We start from the raw sequence: 24,914 nt of genomic DNA, 5'->3' as shown, positions 1-24,914 counted from the left end.
TATATTCAACTTTCCTTCCACAGCCAAGAAAGACAGAAAACTTGAAGCTTGTTTTTATAACTTTTACTTCACCTGTGAATCACTGTCGGGGAAGTGGTAAAGAGTGGTGAAATCCTGTTCTGCTGGTGTGGAAGCCTGCCTTGTTCAAGTTCACGGATGAACCACTGTCTCAGTGGCAGTGATTACGTAGCGAGTACACCTGCCTGGGACCAACACGGAATCAGAGGAAGCACATTCTCGCTTCGGGAAACTACCGCTTATAAATAGAAGTTCTAACAAAAGGCTGTTCTAAAATGCATTCTTAGGTATTTTTCAGTGGTCTTCCTTATTTACTTATAACTCTTTTTATTCTGCAAAGGTATTATAGACACTGGTCTCTAGAGAAAGCTTCTGCAACTTTTTCGAAAGTCAATGATTTAACAAAGCCTCGCTACATAAACGAGAGCTGAACGAGAGCAAGACTAAGGTCTCTGGCACCTGAAGTAAAAGTTGTGTTATTTACTGACCTGCTCACCTGCCCTGCAGGTATGCTGGAAGGATTAATACTATCTGCTATTCAACATTTTAAAAAACACCTTCAATTCCTCACAAGATTAGGACTCCTTACTGCTAAACTTTAAATTTCAGTGCTCCACTAGATTCTATCGGATGTACAATAGTCCTTGTTTGTTTGTTTTTTTAATTGTCACTGACCCTTAAGATGCAAGGACATCTGAACCAATTCTTTAAATGTTATACCTTTCCATGCCATCTGCTGGCCTTAATGTAATGCTCTACTGCCTTTTGAGATTTTCAGAATGAACATGACCTTTAAGATGCTGGTACACTGAAGCATTGTTTGCAATAGCAAAACTAAAACGCTTCAACAATAGGAACCACTAAAAAAATTACAATATATAACTGAAGAATATATATAGTAATGAATAGGATAGCCATATAAAATGCATACTCTCTATTCTATATAAGACACCTGTGTTCTATAGCATAGCATATCAATGCACTGGAAACAGGACGCAGCTCTCAACAGTGATAGCGCCAGCCCTGACTGGGGTGGCTGTTCGCTGGGCATCATCCCGCTGGTTTGACCTCCGTCAGGACACATGCCTGAGTTTCCGGTTCCATCCTCAGTCGGAGAGTATGCAGGAGGCAACTGATTTATGTTTCTCATATCGATGATTCTCTACCTTTCTTTCTCCATTCCTTCCCCTCTCAGTAAAATTAAATAAATAAAATTGTTTTGAAAAATGATAGCACCAAAGAAAAGCTGTTGGCAGTGAAAGGTGTCTGTGACATACTGCTAAGTAACGACAAGTTAGAGCAAAGCTGTTGTAGAGCAGAAGTGACTACATTTGGCTTTTTTTTTTAACTTTTCTTTAAATTTTTCATTTTTTAAATTCCCAACCACCCTTTAAGGAAGCGTAAGTTTTTTTTATTGTTATGCTATTACAGTTGTCCCAATCCCCCCCTTTGCCCTCCTCCATCCAGCTCACCCTGTGCTCCCTCAGTCAGTCCCCACACTGTTGTCCATGTCCGTGGGTCATTCATACATGTCCTTGGGCTGCTCCCTTCCGCATCTTTCCACCGTTATCCCCTCCTCACTCCCCTGCGGCTGTTGTCAGTCTGTTCCATGTTTCCATGCCTCTGGTTCTATTTCACTCGTTAGTTCATTTTGTTCATTAGATTCCTCTTAGAGGTGAGATCATATGGTATTTGTCTTTCACCGACTAGCTTATTTCACTTAGCATAATATTCTCCAGTTCCATCCATGCTGTTACAAAATGTAGGCGTTCCTTTTTTTTTTCTGCTGTGTAGTATTCCATCATGTAAGTGAACCACAGTTTCTGATCCACTCATTTACTGATGGGCCCTTAGGCTGTTTCTAGCACTTGGCTATTGTAAATAGCGCTGCTATGAACAGAGGGATGCACAGGTTCTTTTGAATTGGTGTTTCGAGAGTCTTAGGGTATATTCTCAACAGTGGAATCACCGGGTCAAACAGCAGCTCCATTTTTAGTTTTTTAAGGAGTTTCCAGTGTTTTCCACAGTGGCTGCACCCACCTGCATTCCCACCAATAGTGCAAAAGTGACTGTACTTGTTTTAACAATGTTTCTTTCTCCTGAAGACCCTTAGTTGGAATTTGTAATGACCGTTATCTAATGATGAGCACAAAGAAGCCTATGAAAAACTCTAAGGCAAGTCATTGCCAGATGCAAGAGTAGGAATAACAAATACAGTTGCCATCTTTTGTATAAAAATGTCCATATATACATGCATGTGCATGTTCGGGTGTAGATTGGAAAAAGCGTAAAGTCTAGAAGGTTAAACATAGACCAAGTTGGTGGTAGAGGACTGTCAGTAATTTTTAAAACTAGAAAGTGCAGCTTTTTACTTAGCTGAACTTTTTAGTTTTTCTATAATGTCATGCTTTTCAATAGAATTTTTATAGTTTAAAGTTCAAATAAAAGCACATCCTGTAAATGTTAACAAACAGCATTTTACTCTGAGCCCCCATCTGGTCATTGCCACAGTGAGGCGGTCTGCGTCAGCCCATTAGCATGTAAAACCCGAGACAGAAAAGCACTCAATGAACTCAGGCCTTCCGGAAATGAAACTGAATAAAGAACTGCCCACCGTACACTTACTACTTCAGTCCACCTCTCCCCTCCTGACATCAAAAGAGGTATACTGCAGAAAATGGAGAGACAGGACTGATCAAAAGCCAAAAAGAATAAAAGGGTGGAGAGAGAGGGATTACCACGGGTTTCTACTATTCCACCATCATACCAAGTACTTGGAGAAAGAGGGCTCATAACTCAGCATTAAGAGACGGTGGTCTGTGCTCTGAGTGTAATTTATATCAACAAAGTGCCTTATGCACATGAGTCACCCCTGTAGCATGCTGAAGATTCAAAGGGACTCGCCGTTCCCATAAACTTCCCTCTGACGTAGGTCTTTCCTGGAGCCGACTGCTGAGCTTTTATTTCAGTACAACCAGGCTACTTTGGGGATACTATATAGCATATGAATAATTAAGGAAATAGCCCTGACTGGTGTGGCTCAGTGGATTGAGTGCTGGCCAGCAAAAAAAAAAGGGGGGAGGGGGGGGACTGCTGGTTCGATTCCCCATCAAGGCACATGCCTGGTGGCCAGGTCCCCAGCAGGGGGCGCTTGAGATGCAACCACACATTGATGTTTTCCTATCTCTCCTCTCTCCCTTCCCCTCGGTCTAAAAATAAATAAAGAAAATCTTAAAGAAAAATAAGGGAATTATCTACTGAAAATAATGAGGACTGTTCTAACACTTTACATTAAATTTGTTGCCTGACGGAATCTACTTATTCCTTCTGACAAGTAGGAACCTAACAGGACAAGCGAGGCCACCCTCAGCTTCAGTAGGCCTCTTGGCCTTTCCCAGGCCACAGTCCTCTCTGCCACAAGTTATGCAACTGCACATTTCTCCCCGTCAGTGAGAATGAGCGTGACATTGTACCATGACTGAACCCTCGATATAAAGTATATTTAACTAAGTTTACCCTTTAAATAATAACTGTGGTCTCACATTTATATACTGTATAAATAAAATCTGTTCTCTGAGTAATTGTGTAAAGCAAACTCCCTCAGTTAACTTAATAGAAGCTTTAGGAATATTTTTAGAATGCAAACTTCCCCCCACACACATTAGCTATTTTTACAAAAGTACATTTTCTTACACCAGGTTTCCTTAAGAGTGGACTACACCTGTATTCTGACAGACTGGCAGCTTCTAATTAGGGACAGAATGTGCGCTAAAAGTCATGTGGAAATTTTCATAGGCAACGTCTTAAGATTTGTTCTATAAGAGCTATTCAGATATTACATCAATGTGCTTAATCTTGGAAACTCGGCCCATTAGAAAGCCAGCATTTAGCCCTGGCTGGTATAGCTCAGTGGATTGAGCACGGGCTGTGAACCAAAGTGTCGCAGGTTCGATTCCCAGTCAGGGTACATGCCTGGGTTGCAGGCCATGACCCCCAGCAACCGCACACTGATGTCTGTCTGTCTGTCTGTCTGTCTCTCTCTCTCTCCCCCCTTCCCTCTCTAAAAATAAATAAAATCTTTTTTTTAAAAAAAAAAGAAAGCCAGCATTGAGGCTTGGAAATTCCCCTTTCACTTAATTTGAGAGATAGCCAAGTGAAGAAACAAAGACACTAAGACCAAAGGGTTTTAATGGTATCTGCTGAGCAAGGTACAGGCTTGGGGCTTAGCAATCTCTGAAATATGACGGAGTACTGGACCAAATCGCATCCAGTGGTAAGGCTTAGTTGCAGAAACCAGGGGTAACTGTTTATGTGAGCCATCTCGGGCCCAGCCCATGCCCTCAGCTTCTCCTTCGCTCCTTCGCTCAGGCTTTAGGGATTCAACCTACTTGTCCCCCGTGAGCATTGCTCTCACCGACTCTATCTGCTGGGCAATGGAATATGCGCCCCCTCTCTGGTTGTTTCTTTTCTCTGTTGTCCTTAAACACAAATACCCTGGTTCAATTAATTACCTCAATGCAGTCCTCTATAAAACAGCAGCAGTAATGGTGTTTATCTCAGAGATTAGGATATGAACATGGTATCAAATCCTTACAAAAGTTCCTGGCACATGACTAGCATCACATAAGCATCAGTCATTATGTTTTATTGTTATTGTTTAAAACACTGTTTAGAACTATGTATTAGTAGCATTACTGTTATTTCTTTTAAGTATCTGACTGCTAATTGTTATATAAAGTGAGAATAATAACTGCAACATGGGAGATTTCTTAAACTTAGAAATCTTACAGAAATCTAATACTCAAGGTCCCTGGCTACTTGACGAGTAGCATCGCACAGCCACCGAGAGTCCGCTCTGGGGGCGACGCCACCATCCCTCCCTCTGTCCGTTCCCCGGCCTGCCTTTCTCTCGGCCTTCACCCACTAACACTCAGCTGTTCCCCCACTGCCTCATTTCAATAGGCCTTCCCTTACAAACTTTTTCTGAGACCCCCCTCTACTTTCAATAACTTACATTTTTATTTTGTTTGCTTCACCTCTCTCCCCAGTTAGACTGTAAGCTTTATGAGGTTAGGGATTGTTATATTTTATTTATGGATGAATCCAGGTGACCAGAATAGCACCAGGCATACAGATTTTCCATAAGGAATTACTGAATGATGACTATTCAGTCTGGCTTACCCCGGATTTCTCCTTTTGTTAAGATTTTTATATATTTATTTTTAGAGAGGGGGGAAAGGAGAGTGAAAGAAAGGGAGACAAATACCAATGTGTGAGAGAAACATCCATCAGTTGCCTCTCACACACCCCCAGTCAGGTACCTGCCCACAACCCAGGCCTGTGCCCTGACTGGGAGTCCAGCCGGCGGCCTTTTGGTTGGCAGGGGGACGCCCGACCCGCTGAGCCACACCAGTCAGGGATCCCCAGACTTCTTGTTAGATAAGCAAACCCCTACCTGTTTAAGCCACCACAGTCAGGTGTACTTATAGCTGAATACGTTGCTGACTGCAAGATTATACAATACTGGTAGAATGTTTGGTATTACTATTATTATTGTTATCTCTGTTAATATGAATTAGCTAGCATGTATTATAGACTTATTATGTTCAAGGCAAGATGCTCCACATTTTTGTCCGATTGCTAAACAAGCATCATCTTTTTTAACCTTCCCAGTAACTTCTGAGGTATATACTGATTTTATAGATGAAGAAAGTGTGGCTCGGAGAAGCTGAGCAACTTGCCCAAGGTCACACAACTAGGAAATGGTAAGCACGAGCTGTAAAACCACGTTTCTGGCTCCCGTGCCTGTACTCTGACCTAGTGTACCAGGGGTCCCCAGCCCCTGGGTCATGTACTGATACTGGTCTGTGGCCTGTTAGGAACCAGGCGCACAGCAGATGAGCAGGCGGCAAACTTCACCTGTATTTACAGCCACTCCCCATGGCTCACATGAGGCCTGAGCTCCGCCTCCCGTCAGATCAGTGGAGGCATTAGATTCTCATAGGAGCACGAACCCTACTGTGAACTGCACACGCGAGGGATCTAGGCTGCACACTCCTTATGAGAATCTAATGTCTGATGGTCTGAGGCGAAGCTGAGGTGGTGATGCTAGCACTGGGGATCGGCTGCAAATACGGGTGTCGTTACCAGGGAGGACTGACTGCACAGGGACCATAACGAATCAGTGGCTTGTAGACCCATATCAAAAGCCTATCAGTGAGTGGCAAGTGACAATTAAGCTGCATCTGGTGGCAGGCTTTATCGTGGCAAATGAACTGATGTACTTTAATTGTATAGCTGCATCTGGTGGCAGGCTTTAAGTCAGAACGCGACACTTATTTTTGTCCGTGCAGCCTGCCCATTATTTCATCTACCACTTCCGCCCGCACCTCTTTTCCCGCACTGCACACTTGTCTCAGTCACAGTTTGGGTACGCCCACATGCTGGACCTGGCATGTGGTGAGTTGTATAATTAGTTCATTGTACATTACAATGTAATAATAATAGAAATAAAGCATAGAATAAATGTAATGTGCTTGAATCATCCTGAAACCACCCTACCCCCATTTGTGGAAAAACTGTCTTCCGCAAAACGGATCTCTGGTGCCCAAAAGGCTGGGGACTGCTACAGTGGACTGCGCTACCACGTCTGTGAAACACCCACACATAAGTCTTCTCTCCTCAAAATATGTACCATAAGCTGTGCAAGTCGGGACTCCTGTTTTCCAAGCTGTGGTACCCACCAACGCTGTTAATGTGTTGGGCCCTTAAGTACCTACTCAGTAAACATTTATTGGAGAGATGAACAAGTGAATACCAAACCTACCTCAGAAATCTGAACTTTTATAAAAATGCAACAGGAGTATGCATTGTTAAAAAAATTAATTTACTGTGAGTTTCCCCTTGCTTTCTTTTAATTGCAGGGATTCTCCTCTGTTGTGGTTGTATCTGCCACTCAAGCATCTAGAATAAATAAAAAAAGAGTCTCATAAAAATTAAATGATTGGTGTTGTATGTATTTAGAGATAATGATGGATTTATTTTCAACACAAATTGGTAGGTTTCCTGCCACATGGGGTAACCCCTAGTCTTAGGCAGCTTCCGCTCATGCAAAACGATGTCAGTCCTTAGTTGGGTAAGATAAGGAATGAAACACACGTGCACACACAATGCATACAAATAAAAACATAATATATTTGAAGAAGGCAGCCAAAAACTGAATGGACACAGAAAGAGAGCATCCTGGGCATATGTTTCTCTTTTCCTTGCCTTCAGATCCTAACAGTTTCCCATAAAAGACAAGTGGAGATGCAGAAGCAGCTGCAGATAGGTGAATGAACTATGTGCTACTGACAATCTGTGAATTAAAGTATCTAATACGTGAAATAAAAACATTCTCCTCCTCCAAACAGTTGCATGAACAAACCAAAAGGGAAAGAAGAGAGTTGGAGGGAAAGTGAGACAAAGAACAAAATCTGGTCTGTGCGACACATTTATAAAACTGATGGCCTGTCAGCAAGACACTGATGAATATTTTTGCAGGATAAAAATGGCAACCGAGAGTCTAAAAATAAACCGCTATGCTGCAGACCTGTCTGGTTCAGCTACACCACTGGAATACAAACACACTCACTCACTAGCACATTCTGACTCAAGGTTTCACAAAGACAGGAAAAGAATGCTTTGTTGGCGAGGGAAGGTGTTTTACATGGTTTTAAATCAGTTATGTTCTCTACGTAATATACATTTGAATGTAAGTTTAAATGATTTTCGTTTACTAAAAAAGGTAAATGGTCATAGAAACCATTAACTCACCTTACATAAAAGATTACTTTCTCCCAGCCCAACTATAGTAAAATAGAGTGCCATTTTGACCATCTCATGATAATATCCTAAAATCACAATTTAAAAAGAAAATTACAAATTATTTCTAAGCCCTGCTGACTTTCATGGCAGATGTTGTCGATTACCTCCACGTGACTCTGGAGAGGAGGTGAAAAACCTATGATGTCATTCTGCATCTGAACTTGACAATACACAGTTGTTAGCTAACATGCAAAAGTGAGTGCACTGTCCTTCACAAGCAGCACTTCAATCCATCAAACCCATTCACCTTCCTCAATCCTGCCTTATGCGGCTACAAGTCTCCTCTTAGCGAAATGGTGATTTCAACTCTGGAAGGTTCGCCGAGAACATTCTGAGTACTGCCATGCCACCATTTTTAATAGTGGAGATGAATTAACTGAATTAACTCTCCATAACAATAACATGTGAATAATAAATTACACTTGATTCATTCTGACTACGCCCATTTGGAATAAACAGCAGGGGAAAAAAGGATTAACACTTCAGGAACCAATGAAGTTTTCACCACACAGTACGACACACCCTGCCTAATTCTTGAGGGTACTCAGCTGTGTCAGTCACGTCACAGTAAATAAATAACTATGCATTATAAAAATACATTCTCCAATAAACATCCATAAACTTCCTCCACCGCAGCTGGGGTCTCAATCTAAATAATGGCAAAGTTTCTTAATGAGAAAAGAGACATAAAAGCCATTAGATATAAAATAATTTCAGCCCTGTCTGACGTAGCTCAGTGGGTTGAGCACAGGGTGCAAATAAAAGCATCGCAGGTTCGATTCCCAGCCAGGACACATGCCTGGGTTGCAGGCCACGGCCCCCAAGTCAGCTTTGATCCCTCTCTTTCCCACACACCTAATCCATCCACAAGACCTGTCTACTGTCTCCCTTGGATACATTCCACTTACAAACACTCCTCACCCCCTAAAGCACCACACCCTAGTTCCGGCATCATCATTCTTTTCTCCCGTGGAGGACTGCAAGGCTCCCTGATGCCTTTCTTACTTCCAACCTTGGCCGCTACAGTCTACTTACCATACGGCAGCCAGAGGAACCTCTATAAAAGTCAATGACATCACATCACTACACTTCTTTAATTCCTCCCATGACTTCCCATTACTCAAACTGTCCCCATTTGAATAAGTTACAAAGTCCTTCCCACGTCCTATGAAATCTCTCATGATCTCATCCGTGCCTACCTCGTCCATGGCCACTTTCCCCTTTACTCTCTTCCCCTAATCACACAGCTCAGCCAAAGGCCTTGGCTTTTCTCAAAAACCCAAGCCCAGTCCCACTCATGGGTCTTTTTTACTTGCTTCCCCCCCACCCCATCTAGAAAGTTCTCACCCCAGAGCTCCAAAAGATTGGCTCCTCCTCATCACTAAGGTCTCCCCTCAACATCATGGGTTCGGAGAGGCCTCTCTGCCCACCCTACCCAGCACAGCCCCACCGCTCCACTACTCACAGACCACTTCCTTTTTTGTTTAATTGTTGACACTACCAGTTACTCTGTATGCTCCTTGTCCTTGTTTTATCCCACCAGGGCACTTATCACCACCTGCAATTACATTATTTACGGGTTTAGTTGATTACGGTCCATCTTTCCCTACTTGAATACAGGCTCTCTGTCTGTCTTACACATCACTGTATCCCCTAAACCCTGTAATGTATAAATCAATCATTTACAGCAACAGAGTACGAACTCAAATTCCTATAGAAGCCAGACAGGTAACATTAAGTAAGTAAAGTAGGCAATTTCCACCTAATGTGAAAATGCAGACCCAGTAGCGTAGCTTACGATTTTTCATGAGGCGAGATATATAACCTTCTAGATGAAATCTCCCAATTGTTTAATGTCAGCAACTTGTGCTTTTCTTTTTTTTAATTAAAATTCTGTATGAGACACATAAACCATGTCAGAGCCGGATACATACATAGGTCACCATTTGTTAACTTCTCATCTATTGTAAATCTTCTAAAGTTAAACTTACTAGGTGTGACAGGTTATCCAAAGATGGTCACACCGGCCCCCGCCCCACACCCCACTCCTTCGTGCCCTCTTACAACATGCACTTGCCACTCCTTCCATGGAGAGATGTTATCAACTTTCCCTCCCTTTGGAGAGATGGCCTGCTTTGCCCAGCTTGTTTTCCATCTTCTGACCTGGGCCTTAGGAGGCCTGGCAGCCATGTGAGGAAGTCACCGAACAATGATAGGGCGTGTGGAGGAGACCCGAGAACCCAGATGACTGAGGCTGTCTTAGATTCTCTGGTCCTATCAATACAGCAGCGGCAGCTGGAGGCCCCAGACGTGTAAGGACATCTTGACTCCTCCTGCCCCAGCAACGCTGCCACGGTGGACTCCACGTGGTACAGTGGGGAGCCACGCCAGCCAGTCCTGCCCAAATTCCTGGTCCACAGATTTGTGAGGAACAAAATGACTGTTGTTTCTCCAAATAAGAGACCCTTGTATTTTCTGGTGATTTGTTTCTCAACAATAGATAATAGAGACAGAAAATGATACCTAAAAGTAAGGTGTAAAAAAAAAATCCTAAAACATGCAGCACTGGTTTTTGGACCAAGACGCAGGCAAAGAGGCTGGAAAAGTGGCAAGTAAATTAATTATTAGCAAAGGCCAGAAGAGCCATGAGAAATTTGCTATTAGAGGCAGGAGAAAGAGCAAGACATTATATACTAGTAAAATGTTTGGTAAGAATGTTGCCTGCAATAATGTGAAAAATAGTGTATTTATCTAGCAAACTGTTGGAGCTGACTAAAGATATTTTCGGGTAGAATATTAAAAGTGCCAACTGGCTTCTTTTAACTGCATATGATAAAGTACAGGAAGAGAGAAATACACTAAAGGAGGGCCTGTTTAATTTTTAAGCAGAATTTAAGGATACAGAGGGCACAGGACGGTCTCTCCAACCGGCAAAAGATGCTCAAATTAAGAAACAGCCCCAGAATAAAACATCAAATGAAGAGTTTGTCCATAAAATTTTTCATTGAGACCTTGGACAAGTCTGTCTTGAGAAGGAATTACAGATGTGGCTTTTGGGACATAGAATTGACCCTCCCAAGAATTCCCAGAAAACCCTCAAAGTTTTTAAAGAAATTGTAGTGCTCAAACTACCACCAGGTTGCACTAAAAGCAGACAGAAACAGTTCAAAATGAAAAAAATAAAATAAAAAACCAGTATCTGGGAGTCCTAACTTCATACAGGCTCGCAGGTTGAGAAACCTACACACCTGCAAACACGACTGACTTCTTACAAGAAAAACAGCAGAGGAACGAGCCAAGACCCCAAGGGTGGGGCTCAGTTTCAGAAGGCAACACCCTGGGGAGCAGCTCCCAAGGACCAGAAGGACGCACCAATCAAGGAACATTCTCAGTATGTGCAGACAGAACTGGCGTCATGTACCCAGCTGGATTTCAAAATTGTCAAGGACCAGTGCCATCACTGGCTATGGCACCAGTGCCAACATCAGATGGCTATGTTCTTCTTATTCTTCCTTGTTGAATGGGAGTATCTATTGCAGTCTTCCTGTCCCTGTCTTACCAGTGCATGCGGGGTGAGGGCAGGGTGGGCAGTAGGGGTAGACGACTTGTCTCCTTAGTTCACAGCCCACTGGCTCATAAGCTGCACCGCAGCAGACGTGCCTCAGAAACGTCCTGTGCGTCCTAACTTTGATGAGATCCTGGGATAAAACTCTGGGAGGAAGGTAAGTGTATTGTGCTCGTGGAAGAGATGTGCATTGTTATGCTCAGAGAGCTGACTCTAGTAGATCATTTCCCAAGATGGTTGCAACCATACCGCCCCATCGGATGCCACTTTGCTATTGGAATTTGCCATTCTTCCACCAAAAGGTGAAATCCTTTCCCTTCTGCTGGATTCTGGGATCGTCCTGTGACTTGCTTGGGTTCAACAAAATGTGACCAAAGTGACGCTGCCTGACTTCCAGGTCAAGGCTTTAAGATACCTTGCAACTTCCATTTTTACCTTCTTGGAACAATCCCAGTGCCATCTGAGGAAGCTCAACCTAGGACAGTGATTAGGGGCCATCTGGAGAGGCCACGTGGAGGAGAACTGAGGCTGCCCTAGTGGAGATGCCCCAGCCACACCATGTGGAACAGAGAAAAGCTGTCTCCACTGAACCGTGCTCAAATTCCAGACCCACAAACCATTAACAATAACACGGCTGGCCATTTCCTTAAGCCACTGAGTTTTGGCGTATTTTGTTCTATAGCAATAGGAAACTGAACCATTCAGGAAAAGGTCAGTCTAAGTAATGGTAATGTGTGAAATTTTCAATTAAAAACAACAACAACACATTTTTAATACTTGTAAACATTCACAACGATTTTTAGAATAATAACCTAGGATTCATATTGTCATTCACCAAATATTTTCTGAGCACCTAATATGTGCCAGGCACTGTCCTGGGCCCTAAGAGAACATCGGCGAACTAAAGCCCTATTACATATTATAGTGAGGCGTACAAGGAGAGGCTTTTGGGAATCTGCTTTAAGAAACAAAATGGTTTCTAACTAATACATCAACATTGTAAGTTAGTGTTTGCCAACTACTGTAACTAAATCTAGTTTTAACTTTCCCCTTGAAATTGTTACTGGAATGCTTTATCATTGCATCAGGAGCTATTTTTAGCTCAGCCCTTCTTCAAACTGAGCCAGAAGAAAAAACAAGGTCAAGATAATATAAGACCAAATTTTGTGCACCTGAATTTTCAGGTGTCTTCAGTGTACTGAATTTATTCTGACTGAGAACACCGTCACGCCTTGGCTGCTGCTGTGTCCCCTGTCTGGGGTGCCCTTCCCCCGCCTCCTTCACCTGGTGGGCTCCGGATTCCCTTATCCACCGCCCCACTCCAGGTGCTTTTCCTGCTTTTCCACAGCATCCTCTGCATACATAATATTACAACTTCTTATTTGTCTAATTGCCCCCACTAGATGGTTAGTTCTTCCAGGAGAGGACTCATTCTTCCATTCCTGACACAGAAATCTACAGATAATAGTAAATGAACAATAAATGTCTGCTGAATGAATGAACCTTAAAACTTTGATGAAATCATGGTTCCCTCACCTGTAAAATGGAGGTAATGATCCAAGAAAATGGAATTGCAACTGCCAGGGAAACTATAAAGCATTATTCAAACTTTTTATCATTATTTACCAGATAGGAGCACAATACCGAAGTTTCACTCGCAAGATAGGAAGACTTGTTGTATTTAAGGGCATTCAGAAAAGCAGACCCACTCCCAAATAGAGTTCCTGCACAGGTACGTGTGAGTTCTGGTTTGCTGATTCTTTCATGGTTTAACCTGTCATTCCGTTTAGTCGTCACCTGTCATATCCTGTGTACGTGTATTTTATCTCAAAAACATGAAAGAAAACCTTCATGGTTTGAGACACACCCAAAGGGCAAACACAGTCTAATCTGGGGGTTTTAAAAGCCACAGGGCTCCAGAACTAAACAGACTCTGAGCCACTTACCAACTTCAGTTTCAGGACTCGATTCCCCCTATTTTCCCATACACGTGGTTATTTGAAAACAAGATGTTTACCTGTGATACAGTATCTCAGGAAAGATTAGAAAGCTGCGGAGGACTGAATGGGTGCGCATACACGCCATTAGAGTCAAAATGCAATCCCTGATACATCCATCACCTTGCAGAGGCGCTCGAAATCTATGCTGAACAACACAGCTGTCACTGGCCGTATGTGGTTGTTAATATACTTTTAAATTAAAATCAGATAAAACTTAAAAGTTCCTCGATTGCACTAGCCACCTTGTAAGTGCTCAATAGCCACAGGTAGCTGGCAGCAACCAAACTATACCGAGCAGATGTAGAATATTTCCACCACCATGGGAAGTTCTATTGGCGAACACTGCCTTAAATGAAAGGAAACAGGTTCATATCACATTACTAGAGAATTTTTCCCAATATGGCTTTCTGCCTGCAGTAGTGAAAACAGTGTGATATTTCAGAAGAAATGTTAAATAGTGGGGTAGTCAGGGAAAAAAGAAATAATTTTTTCATAGGTTGATAGGATGCAAAGGTTTATATTAAAATTCATTTTCTGAAGTGACTAATATTCCAACGAGTGACAATTCATTTTATTTAACACTTTTCTTCCTGTAACATAAACTTTTTTTCTGAATGTACATCTTCAGAATCATCATATTCCGAGTTTGGGTAAAAAGAAGCAATTCTCTAAAAGCCTTCCCATTTTAAGACTAATCATTTTCTTCAAATTACCATGCTATAGTATTAAACTGTTTTATCTGCTAAAGTATATAGAGCACGTTACTCGGGACTCTAATAGCTAAATGTTAATTCTATAAAATCTAACTTTAGAATACAGTTTTTAAGCAGCTTCTTTCTAATGATAAAATAAAAAATATCTGCAAACTTATCTGGATTCAAAAGATGAAAAATGTATCCTGTTTTAAGATTTATATTTTATATGTTCTTTCTTTTGAAATGTTAAACAAACTTTCAAAAGCGGGATCCAAAGGTGGTTTATAGAAATTGCACAAGTTCCATGGAATATTCAAAGAATTTCAAAGTACAATGGTAAATTACCTGTCCAATTTTTAAAAATCCTAAGTATTGGGAGGCAAAATATGTATTTGTGTTCAAGCACTAGATTAAAACCCAAAGGGAACAGCATTGTAATAAAAATCACCAATATAAAATTTTAGGAAAGATCTGGTACTCATCAGCGCCCTCTAGAGTCAGTTATTACAGTCCGTAATAAACCAGACCTTAAAACACAGTAATTCGTTATTTAAAATAAAAGTGACAAAAGTTAAGAATTGTTAAGAAATTTAAATTATATTCATATTATAATTTTCCCTCAAAAACTTCAAAATTCCTCTCTAACAGTCCACATTTGCTTTTTTTTTTTTTTTTTTTAGTGAGTTCAGTCCGGCACTGTCTCTATAAGGTGTCTATGTTGTTTTACAGAAGATGGATTCAAGTGAAAGACACTAGGCCTTTTAAAGTTTACTATGCAAAGACCTTTGCTTAATAACCTGTGTTTTTAAGTCACTTATTTTAAGAATTACTCTAATTATAAAAAAGTTTATTTAACATATACTTCATTAAAAGGAGATATAAAAAGAAGCTTACATTTCTTGAATATGCAGCAAACTACAAGTGGCAATTCATCGTAAGGACAGTGGAGCTGGGTTTTTCTAAGAGTCAAGAAAAAGGAAGCCTGTGTAAATCATTTCTCAGATACCACCCACTGAAGTCTTTCAGTGAAACATATCTCCAAATTCCCACCTACACAAAATGTACGGCAAATCTCCCTTTCTGTTTCGCCTTCTACTGGGTAATTCCACTTCGCCCTCCCTGGAAAGGCAGGGAGATAGAGGGCGCCTGCGGGCACAATGAGCACAGCATCACGCGGCAGAATTCAGCACCCTGGACCCCTGGCTCCATTCCCCAGCCCAGAGCTGCGCTTGCACCAGCCCATGTCCTGCGCATGTGCCGCTGCAATGCTCTCAGGAGCTCAGGCGCATGCAGTCACCATTCCCACAGATGAAGCTCCCGTGTTCACCTAGAGACCACAGTCAAGGCACAAAACAGCAGCCCTTCCTATTCAGAAAAAAAAAGGGGAGAAGTGGTCAACTCAATTTACTGAGTGCTTTAAATATACATAGGCGCAGCAGCAAAATATTTCTTGTTTACATCCACTAAATTAATCCGGGGCTTTCTTTTGTCTCTGCAAAAATTAAAAATGATACAGTCATCATCTGAGTTCACTCTGGGGGAAAAAAATCCAATTATGCCCTACTCTCCTCTTACTAGATCTGCCTAATGTTTCATAACCGAGTACGTCATTAAAAAGGGGGACAAAACGCAGCACAGCATTGCATCAACTACTTTGTTAAAGGCAATTAAGTCAAAGCACTGCTAATAATTCCTCTTTGGTTCTCCAACAAGCTCATGAAGAGGAAGGCTTATGCCTAGTATTCCTGCTTATGAGGGGGGAAAACACGCTCTTTCTTTCACGTAGAAAATAGTTACGCGGCTCGGATCTCACCAGGACGTGTTACATCCTCTCGGCTGCTTATTACCTGGGCTATTTCACTGCCCTGATTTTTCTCCACTGGAGGGCACAGTTGGCTAAAAGAAAAGCTGGTGAGGCCTAATTCGGTTTGTTCCACAGTTCCGAAAAAGGGTGGGTGAGAAAGGAGCTGAAGCTTCTTCCATCCGAGAGGTTGTTTCAGTGCTATTTCTCAATGTCCCTTCATCTGCTCTCCTTGAAAACCACGACAAAAGATAAGCACTAATTGGCTAAGAGCTAAGACAAAGATTAAAAACAAAAAGCAAAAAAACCAAAAAACTTGTTCCAAACACCACTATCTGTAAAGAATAAATAAAAGATGAGGTGGAAAGCAAAGAATAGTTGTGTTTTTTTAAATGGTGGAAAGGACCCACTTCAGGGCAGACAATAACCTAAAGTGTACATGCAGACAGAAATTCTCCTTTACTACAAGTCACCACAAGGCGTTTCCACGAGAATGTGGTGCTGAATTACTCCGTTCTTATGCAATGACATAAATCATGCTCAGCAAAAACAATTTCTTTTTATTTTCTATTTTTTGCATTATCATTTTAGAGATAAGCCAACAGGGGATGCTATTCAGCAATTCATTCACAGCCACCTTTTCTTTATAAGCCTAATCAATCCTACAGGCACAGTGCAACATGTTTCCAGTATGTTCAGAAAAAAGATTAGTAAAGAGACACATCAATACCGCACTTCTAGATAAAGTCAACAAATGTAGCATTCAGGGGAGCTTTATAAAACAACAATCTCTTGTTTGAAAACTTCCTTCTGAATAAAACTATTAGGTTTCAACTTACCAGTACGCTTTCTAAGCTTTTATTGTGTGGAAAGGAATGTGACGAAGGACACCTCTCTATGGATATTACCCAGGGCATCATGTTTTATTTGGTCAACTGACAAAATATTACAACAGTTTTTTGTTATACATGGATCAAGTTAATTTCTTTCGAGTAGCAAATGGGGCAAAATAACTTGGGTGGAATTATGTCCTCAAAAAGATCACTTAAACATGTATATTTAAACAAATTGTTCATGTTATTTTTTTAAGAGTTTATTTATTTATTTTTAGAGAGAGGGGAAGGGAGGGAGAAAGAGAGAGAGAGAAACACCTGTGGTGTGTGGTTGCCTCCCAACCGGCCCCCACTGGGGGCCTGGCCTGCAACCCAGGCATGTGCCCTGACTGGGAATCGAACGGGCAACCCCTTGGTTCACAGCCCCTGCTCAATCCACTGAGCCACAACAGCCAGGGCTGTTCGTGTTATTTTAAAGTGATTCACCAAAGAAACCCACAAGTCCCAGCCAGGGTCCTCTACATATTCAGTGGCAGCCAGAGCATCTGCTGCAGCCCTAAGAGATGAAATAATTCCACTTGCCTGATAACACACTGGTTGCTCCCTACCGTTCATCCTATTTACTTAAATCATGGCCGTCCATAAGAAGGGTATTCTAGGCAGATGGGTAAGTTAGTACAAAGTCTGTGCTGCAGATGCCCAAGGAACAGCAAGGAGGCCATTATGGTTTGAGCGGAGAGAGGAAATTCCATGCAGGTGTGAGTTCAAATGCCACCTAATGAGAAAATCTTGCCTAACCACTCTATATCAAGTAGCAGAAATAAAACTTTCTTTCTTTCTGTGTTCCTCTCTATCATCTACCTTTCTTTAGTTTTCTTCCTACATCTCGCCATCGGACTTACCAAATATCTGCTTACTGTCCCCCCTTCCCTATTAAAATGAACCTCCGTGAGGGACCGGCTGGCCCAGCTTGTTCACTGCTCTACCCCCAGGCATGTGACAAAGTCTCTGGCAAAGGGAAGGTAATGAAATGTTTGTTGAATCCATTACATAGAAGTTATGGGAGTATGGAGGGAGCAGGCTGACACCTCTGGGGTGGGGGTGGGGTGGAGGGACTGAACAAAGAAGAAAAAGAGCTCAAGGACCTGGACAACAGTGTGAGGATTGGGGGGGGGGGGGGGGTGAAGGTGAAAGGGGGTATGGGGGGATAATTGGTAATAGGATAAATGCAATAAAAATGAGTCTCTTAAAGAAATTATGGGTAATCTAGGCTAATCGAGGTGGTAATCGGTAATCCTTGAAATAAAGGCATGAAGGAACGAAGAAAAAAAGAATAAATGATACAACCTCCCTGATACTACACATTATCCTCAATCTGTCCAAGATATGTCATACACCTGGTGTGAGGTACAAATACCAAATAAGGGGCAGAAATGAGAGTGATATAAAAATCTAACAAAAAAAAAGAAAAAAGAAAAAGAGGCATAAAAATTCCAAAATTAAACCCGTTAATAATAGTTGTCCTATTCTTTTTGCCCTTGCCTTTGACCCAGTATCAAAGAATCAGATTCTTTCACTAAATCAGCAAAAGTGCCTTACCTTAAATAATACCTGTTCCTTAAATACAGGAATAGTTATCTTTCCAAAACTAAAGAGCGTTTCATCTATAAAAGAGGAAGGCAGGAAAAGGATGTTCACAAAACGCACATACAAAGTGTCCACACACACCCTTTCACTCAGAGGGCAAAATCTGAGTAAGTTACCAATCTCTCTTACGAGGAGAAACCCTCCCACGGAAAGAATCACTGCTTCCCTTGAGGTCCAGTGGCTGTGCGCGGTCACTCAGTCTCGACAGACCTGAGAAGCTTAATGCTTACTGCACCACAGTCCCTTTAGACTCGGGCCTTATAGGATTGCTTTTGAAGGTACACAGACTCTATCTTTTTAAAACAACGTTTACACACACACACGTCAGGCTCACCAGATCCTTGAAGCAAACTCGGCACTGAGTGGGCCACAGCCCCACCTGGGACACGGAGAGTCCCGTCCCTAAGCGGCATGTATCCTCGCTGTAGCCTTCAGTGACGCAGATGCCATGTCCACACCATCCCGACTTCGAAAATAGAGGAATTTAAATAACACTGAATCTCTAACCTCATATTTGTCTTCCCAAACCAGGAATATCCGAAATGGATTTCATGATCTTTATACTTAGTAATACATGAATGCGTGGACACGGCAGAGCTGAGAATATACCACCAGGACAATGACCACGGCTGACTTCTGACTGACCATGGAAGGGGCTCAGCACTGCGCACTACGGAAAGGAACAGGCCCATTCATACACACACTCGCCCCACCTTAATTTCCTCACACCCAGTCCTAAATCCATTTTAAATCCTACATTGGGCCAAGATCCCCAGATTGCCAGGTACTCCCTAAAAGTAGATAGCTACTTAGACTAAGCTGAAGTAGACCGTCCTAAGAAATTTAATTTGTTAATTGAAAGTCCAATATTCCTGAATAATTTGACAATAATTCCCAAAGAATATTGGCAACAAAGCAATTCTCACACACCTAATCGCTTTGGCTCCATGAACTGTAGACCTGGTGACTAAACTGACTGAATGGTCTATTATGGACAAGAAGTCGAAGACCAGCATCATCGGGAATGAGACTTGCAGTCACATCCCGTAGCGATTCCGGCCTCCATTCCTCCACTGCAGTGTTCAAACTGACAGCAATATAGTAAGTTGGCCCAAATCCATAGGACTTTATGTCAATCACAAAATTTTATTCAAAACAAGAAAATATTCCTTCTTTTCCATTGAATCGGTAGGCTGGGAAGCTTTCAGCTGCAAATAACAAATGGTTTTAAGAAGAGTGGGATTCATGATTTCAAAATAACAGGAAGTACAAGGCGCCCGCAGCGTGGGTGGATTCGGTAGCTCAGAGACGGCATCAGAGAGCCGGATGCTTTCCATCTTTCTGCACTACAATCCTGGTGTGTTCTCTCCGGCCCCAGGGATGGCTGCGGGCCACACATCCTCACGTAACAACACGCTTCCTTCGGCTTCTTTTTGAGGGGAAGAAAGCCTTCTCAGAAACCCTCCCTCCCGCAGATCCTCTCACATCTCAATGGTCAGAACTGACAGAGGCCCAGGCCTAAACCAACTCTAATAAGGGGCAAGATAAACTCGCACTACTCAAGATTTGGCCACTGGCGCTGCAGAGGGAGCTCAGCTCCCCTGAGGTACGTGATTATCTAACACCTGCACAATTTCAGCATCCTATCAACAAGCAACCAACCAACCACATCTGCCACATCTTCCCCAAATGTTGTGCTTCCCCTATGAAAATCATCTCCCGATCAGATCAGAATTAAATTGTGAAGAAGACATTAATTTATACGTTTAATACAAATATACACCTAAAAGATCCATTCACTAGTCGTCTGTAGTTATAAAAAAAATGTTAACATACTTGGAATTAGGCCAATCCACCCCAAGAAGTAGCAAAACCTCTATGTACATGGAAATATTATAACACGCATCAATTTGTGCCTCAAATCTACTATATTTCTTTGACTATCTCCAGAAATCACCGCCTTCTCTATCTTTCCTTTGATCGTATTTTGTTGCTGTGTTTAAAGAAAATGAAACAAGGGTAAATATTGTGACGGGAACCCCAGCTAAGCCAGCGGTGCCCTGTCCACTCCCACTCGGGCCAGACCATCCATCGGAGGGCACATTCCAACTGCATCTCTTGGTTCAAGGATTATCTCCAGTAGCTGAAGCCAGCCAGCAACACCCAAGAACACAGTGGACAGAAAGGCTATCAGATAATGTTCCTCCCCACCGACAGCCCTCAACCAGTAACTAATGGCTGTTGGTGTATTAATTCCAAGCACCCTGACCACGCAGGTGAAATAACTCGGAAACTTGAATTCTGCAGAGCCCCACAGCTGTGCAGTGACTGACCACAGTGCCTGATAATGGCCCCTTATTGGCTGGGTTCCCTTCCCGGTCTCCCTCCCTGAGGCTCCCTCCCTTATGTCAAGCTTGAAAGTCTTCCAATGATAGCACAGTGGAAATGACACTTCGCTACCAATAATTTCACTAGGTCTGTAATATTATACCTAACCACAGTCTCTGGGTATGTTAAAAATAAAGTTGAAATTCAGAAACCCAGCCTACATTAACAAAGTTGTAAAAAAAAAAAATCTGTTTTAGAAACAGTCTAAACTTGACATATTAGATAATCACATCAAAAGAGATTTAGGTGTTGATGACGACAAAGTTGCAACAGATCCCAAAATAAGTCTCCGAAGCAATTTGAACCTCAACACAAAGGATCTGATCAACTCATAGGGCAATTCTATTTCTAGGCTTCTCACTGAGCATGGCAGGGGGAAAAGGCCCAATGTCTTGTTTGCGTATGATGCTTTGTACTTCCCACAGTGCTTCCAGAGACTGTTCGGAGACTCTTAACATCTCTGAAGACAGACAAAGTGAGTATTTTTAGACATATTTGATAGATCAAATAAACAAAGGGGCTGCCCACGGATTCCACAGCTAATGAATGTCAAAGGTGGGAAGCTGGAGTATGAACTCAGGTCCTGCAATCGTCCACTACACTTCCCTGCTTCTCTGCCTAAAAAGGAAATGGCAAACATCTACCAAACTAAAGCACAACGTGCTACAATGGCTATACTCAAACCATTCGAAATAATGTTCCCCCTTTCCTAAAATAGGACACGCTGAGGCTCCGAACCTTTCTACAGACCATACAATTCAGCATACGATTTACGACTGCTATACATGATGGCTGAACCAAAGGCCTCTGGTAAGGAACTTAGACCATGAGGCTCGGCCTGGTGCTGATCAGTGGTAAGATTGCCCGACATACACACAGACCTGTCACAAATCCACCTCATTATTTTCCTCCCCACGCCTGCTCCTTCTCTTTGTGTGTTTCCAACGTCAGTGACCAGTGCCGGCACCTACCCAGACCTCACAGTTCTCGACTTTGTGACTCCATCACCCCCGCAACCTCCTTATGATGAGGGTCCAGGGCTTCCACCTCTTCTCTCTCTCGCCTGACTGTGGAGCTTGGTCCCGCCCCCATCACCTTACTGAAGCCACCATCACCCACTGCTTGGCTGACCACCACCGCAGGTCTCCTGGGTCGCTCCCTCCACATCCACTCCCCAAATGCCAGAGTAAACTATCCAAACCACAAACTTGATCATGATATTCACTGCTTGAAAATCTTTCCATGACTTCCTACCGCCCTTAGAACAAGCAAAACTTCCACCATAGCCTCAAGGTCCTTTGTGGCTGGCCCCCTGACCATTTCTCTGCCAGGTCTTACTTCTTTCCTCTCTCTTTCCAAGGACTCTAGTCCAAAGTTCCTGAATGTTCTCACTTGCCTCAAGGTCTTGACCGAAAATGTTCCCTCTGCTGGAAATCCTCTCCTGCCCCCCGAGACCCCTTGCCTACCCATCTCCAATTCATCAAAGCAGTTTGCCAAGTGGCTCACAGGAGTTCCAATTCCAGATGTTCCTCCATTTACTAGTATGTGAGTTTGGGCAAAGAGCCTTCTTCATTCAGCAAAATGGAGATATTAATAGGACCTACCTTCCTGGATTATGTGAGGAGTAAATGAATTTATTTAGGTAATTAGAAAAGTATCTGGTACATGGTAACCGTTTTAATGAACACTGTATCACATTACCAGTATGAACATCATTATCATCTTCTTGCTTCCACTTCTTTTTTCCCACACCTTGGATAAAATGTTACTTCTTTCAGAAAACCTACTCTAAGCCCCTGGACTAAGTTAGTACCCCCACAGCTGGTTTCTATTACACATTTCCGAGCTGCTTATGTAATGATCTGTGTCCTCTGCTAGATCAATGGAGGAAGAGACCATGGCTTCTCGCTCAGCATTACATTCACATACTCAGCACTGTATCGGGAACACAGCACATCCTAAGTATTTACTGCTGAATGAATGAATGACCCAATTCACTGTTTAATCACTACAAAGATCATCGAGACAGCCAGACAAAATCTAAATTCCTCCCTGGCTGGCATGGCTCAGTGGATTCAGCACTGGAATCTGGACCAAAGAGTCACGGGTTCGATTCCCAGTCAGGGCACGTGCCTAGGTTGTGGGCCTGGTCCCTAAGTAGGGGACACGTGCGAGGCAACCACACATTGATGTTTCCCTCCCTCACTTTCTACCTCCCTTTTCCTCTCTAAAAATAAATAAATAAAATCTTTTTAAAAAATCCAAATTCCTTCTGGTTAAACTTAAGCCCATTTCCTTCTTCCTCATCATTTGGAGGACTTTTAAAAAACTTAAGAAAAAAAAAATAATTCGAACATCCTCTTTGCAGTCTCTTGGCCTTTCAGGAATCATTATCAATAAGTATCACATTAATTTACAGTAAAGATATTTTTAATCCACCTATAAAGAAAACAGACTTAAAGCTTTCTTTTCTCAGAGTGTAAAAAAAAAATAAAATAAACTCAAGTCTTAGCTATTCTTCTACGGCCATAGTTAAACCCAAAGCCAGTTAAAATTTCTGCTGTCTACCGCACACCATTCTGATTCACTCCCCCACCCTCACGCCCAGTCTCCGAGACTTAAAGAGACCTTTCACTTTCAGAGAACATTATAGGAACTCTCCAATTTATAAACTCTTGTACAAGTATTCCAAGTTGCCCCCAAATCATCCTTCTCAGGTACGTTGGCAGAAAATTGGAAAGAACATGGAACCTGAAGTTGGGAAACCTCGATTCAATTTCTTCTGCCATTTCCTAGCTGTGTAACTTTTATACCAGTCACTGGTCCTGGTGTGTTATGTGGAAATAACAGAATCAACCCTAACCTGCTTCGTCAGGTTGTTGCGGCAATCCTCTGAGGATACTTGCAAAACCACTTTCTCAATTAAGCTGTCATCGTTCCAGTACCCTTTCATTAACTCAGCCTCCTCTAATTCAGAACGTGTGAACATCATTGTCTAACCTGCTGTGGGGTTGGTTTGTGTTTTCACATTATCTCTAAAGAGATCATCACCGCCTTCCACGGGACGGGCAGTGATGGGTGTTGGAATACACAGATACGCAGCAGCTTCCTGTTCCACAGCAAATTGGACTGAACGGGCAAGATCAGGGAAGCCTGTTTACTGTGATAGCTGTGTATGTGCCTGAGACTCGAGTTTCGGCTCTTGTTACAGCCGGCGTGGCCATATTTCTACTGGAAGTTAGCTTGGTGGTGAGCCATTACTGACAGTCATTACAGTAAAACCAATCTGGAGAATGAGTTTTCTGCACACCAGGAATGTGAAGGGAACTTGAAAGCTGGCATCTAAGCTACTGAAAAATACTGTCCTTTCCTGGTCTCCTGAAGAAGCATACACTACAAAAATATAGTATTTCCTTGGTAATTCAGTGTCATTCACACCAATCAGTAGTATGGGGTACAGACAAGGCCGAAACTACCGGTAAGAGACACAGGATCAACCCACTGCGCTTGTAGCACTACTGCATTCAGTGGAAGGGTTCCCATGGTAATGCCCATGGAGGAGCGTACCCATGGCATCATGGTACCCTCGGGGGCTACAGGGGTCCACGTCATTCCTTCAGGATTTCAGGCCCTTGTACAAAGAGGGCTGTTTTTGCCCCACACCAGTTGCAGGAATGTATGACGAAGTCCAGTTCTGCCAGCAGCCTCACTGTTGCCACAGATCAGCTTTCCGTTTTTAATTCATCCCAGACGAATCTCTCCTACTCTGCTGTCAGAGCATGCTGCTCGTCACTCCTATGGCACTGCTTTTAAACCCTCCGCCGCAGACGCACCCACCACTTCCTGCCTTTCGCCAGCGGCCTGTGTGGTCTAGCCATTCTCTAACAGGACGTGTGATCTTGGGCACACTTCCCCAGCAGCTGGTCGCCTGAGCAGGTCACCAGCAGCCCTCCCAGTTTTGTGAGCCTGTCATTATTCTCTTCTGCTCCCTGATCACTTGTCAATGTTCTCGCTTCTCACACAGTGGGCAGCTCAACTTTTGTGAAGGTTGTCAACCAGCTGTAGGATTCGGTTTTTTCCATGAAGCGTTTCAACTATATA

At 42.6% G+C, this 24,914-nt stretch overlaps 1 protein-coding gene and 1 long non-coding RNA gene across 2 annotated transcripts in view; both read right to left on the bottom strand.

The window, feature by feature from the left end:
• Positions 1–24,914, bottom strand: part of HSD17B12 (hydroxysteroid 17-beta dehydrogenase 12) — a 147,269-nt gene that overhangs the window by 105,667 nt on the left and 16,688 nt on the right. The gene's annotated exons all lie outside the window — the stretch shown is intronic.
• Positions 1,741–17,023, bottom strand: LOC118501332. Its single transcript, XR_004903966.1, has 3 exons — positions 12,812–17,023; positions 6,613–6,618; positions 1,741–1,751 (listed from the first exon to the last, which is right to left on the bottom strand). It is a non-coding gene; the product is annotated as an uncharacterized LOC118501332 (long non-coding RNA).

This window comes from Phyllostomus discolor, chromosome 6 (assembly GCF_004126475.2).
Source record: "Phyllostomus discolor isolate MPI-MPIP mPhyDis1 chromosome 6, mPhyDis1.pri.v3, whole genome shotgun sequence".
NCBI lineage: Eukaryota > Metazoa > Chordata > Mammalia > Chiroptera > Phyllostomidae > Phyllostomus > Phyllostomus discolor.
This window is presented reverse-complemented; position numbering and strand designations above follow the sequence as displayed.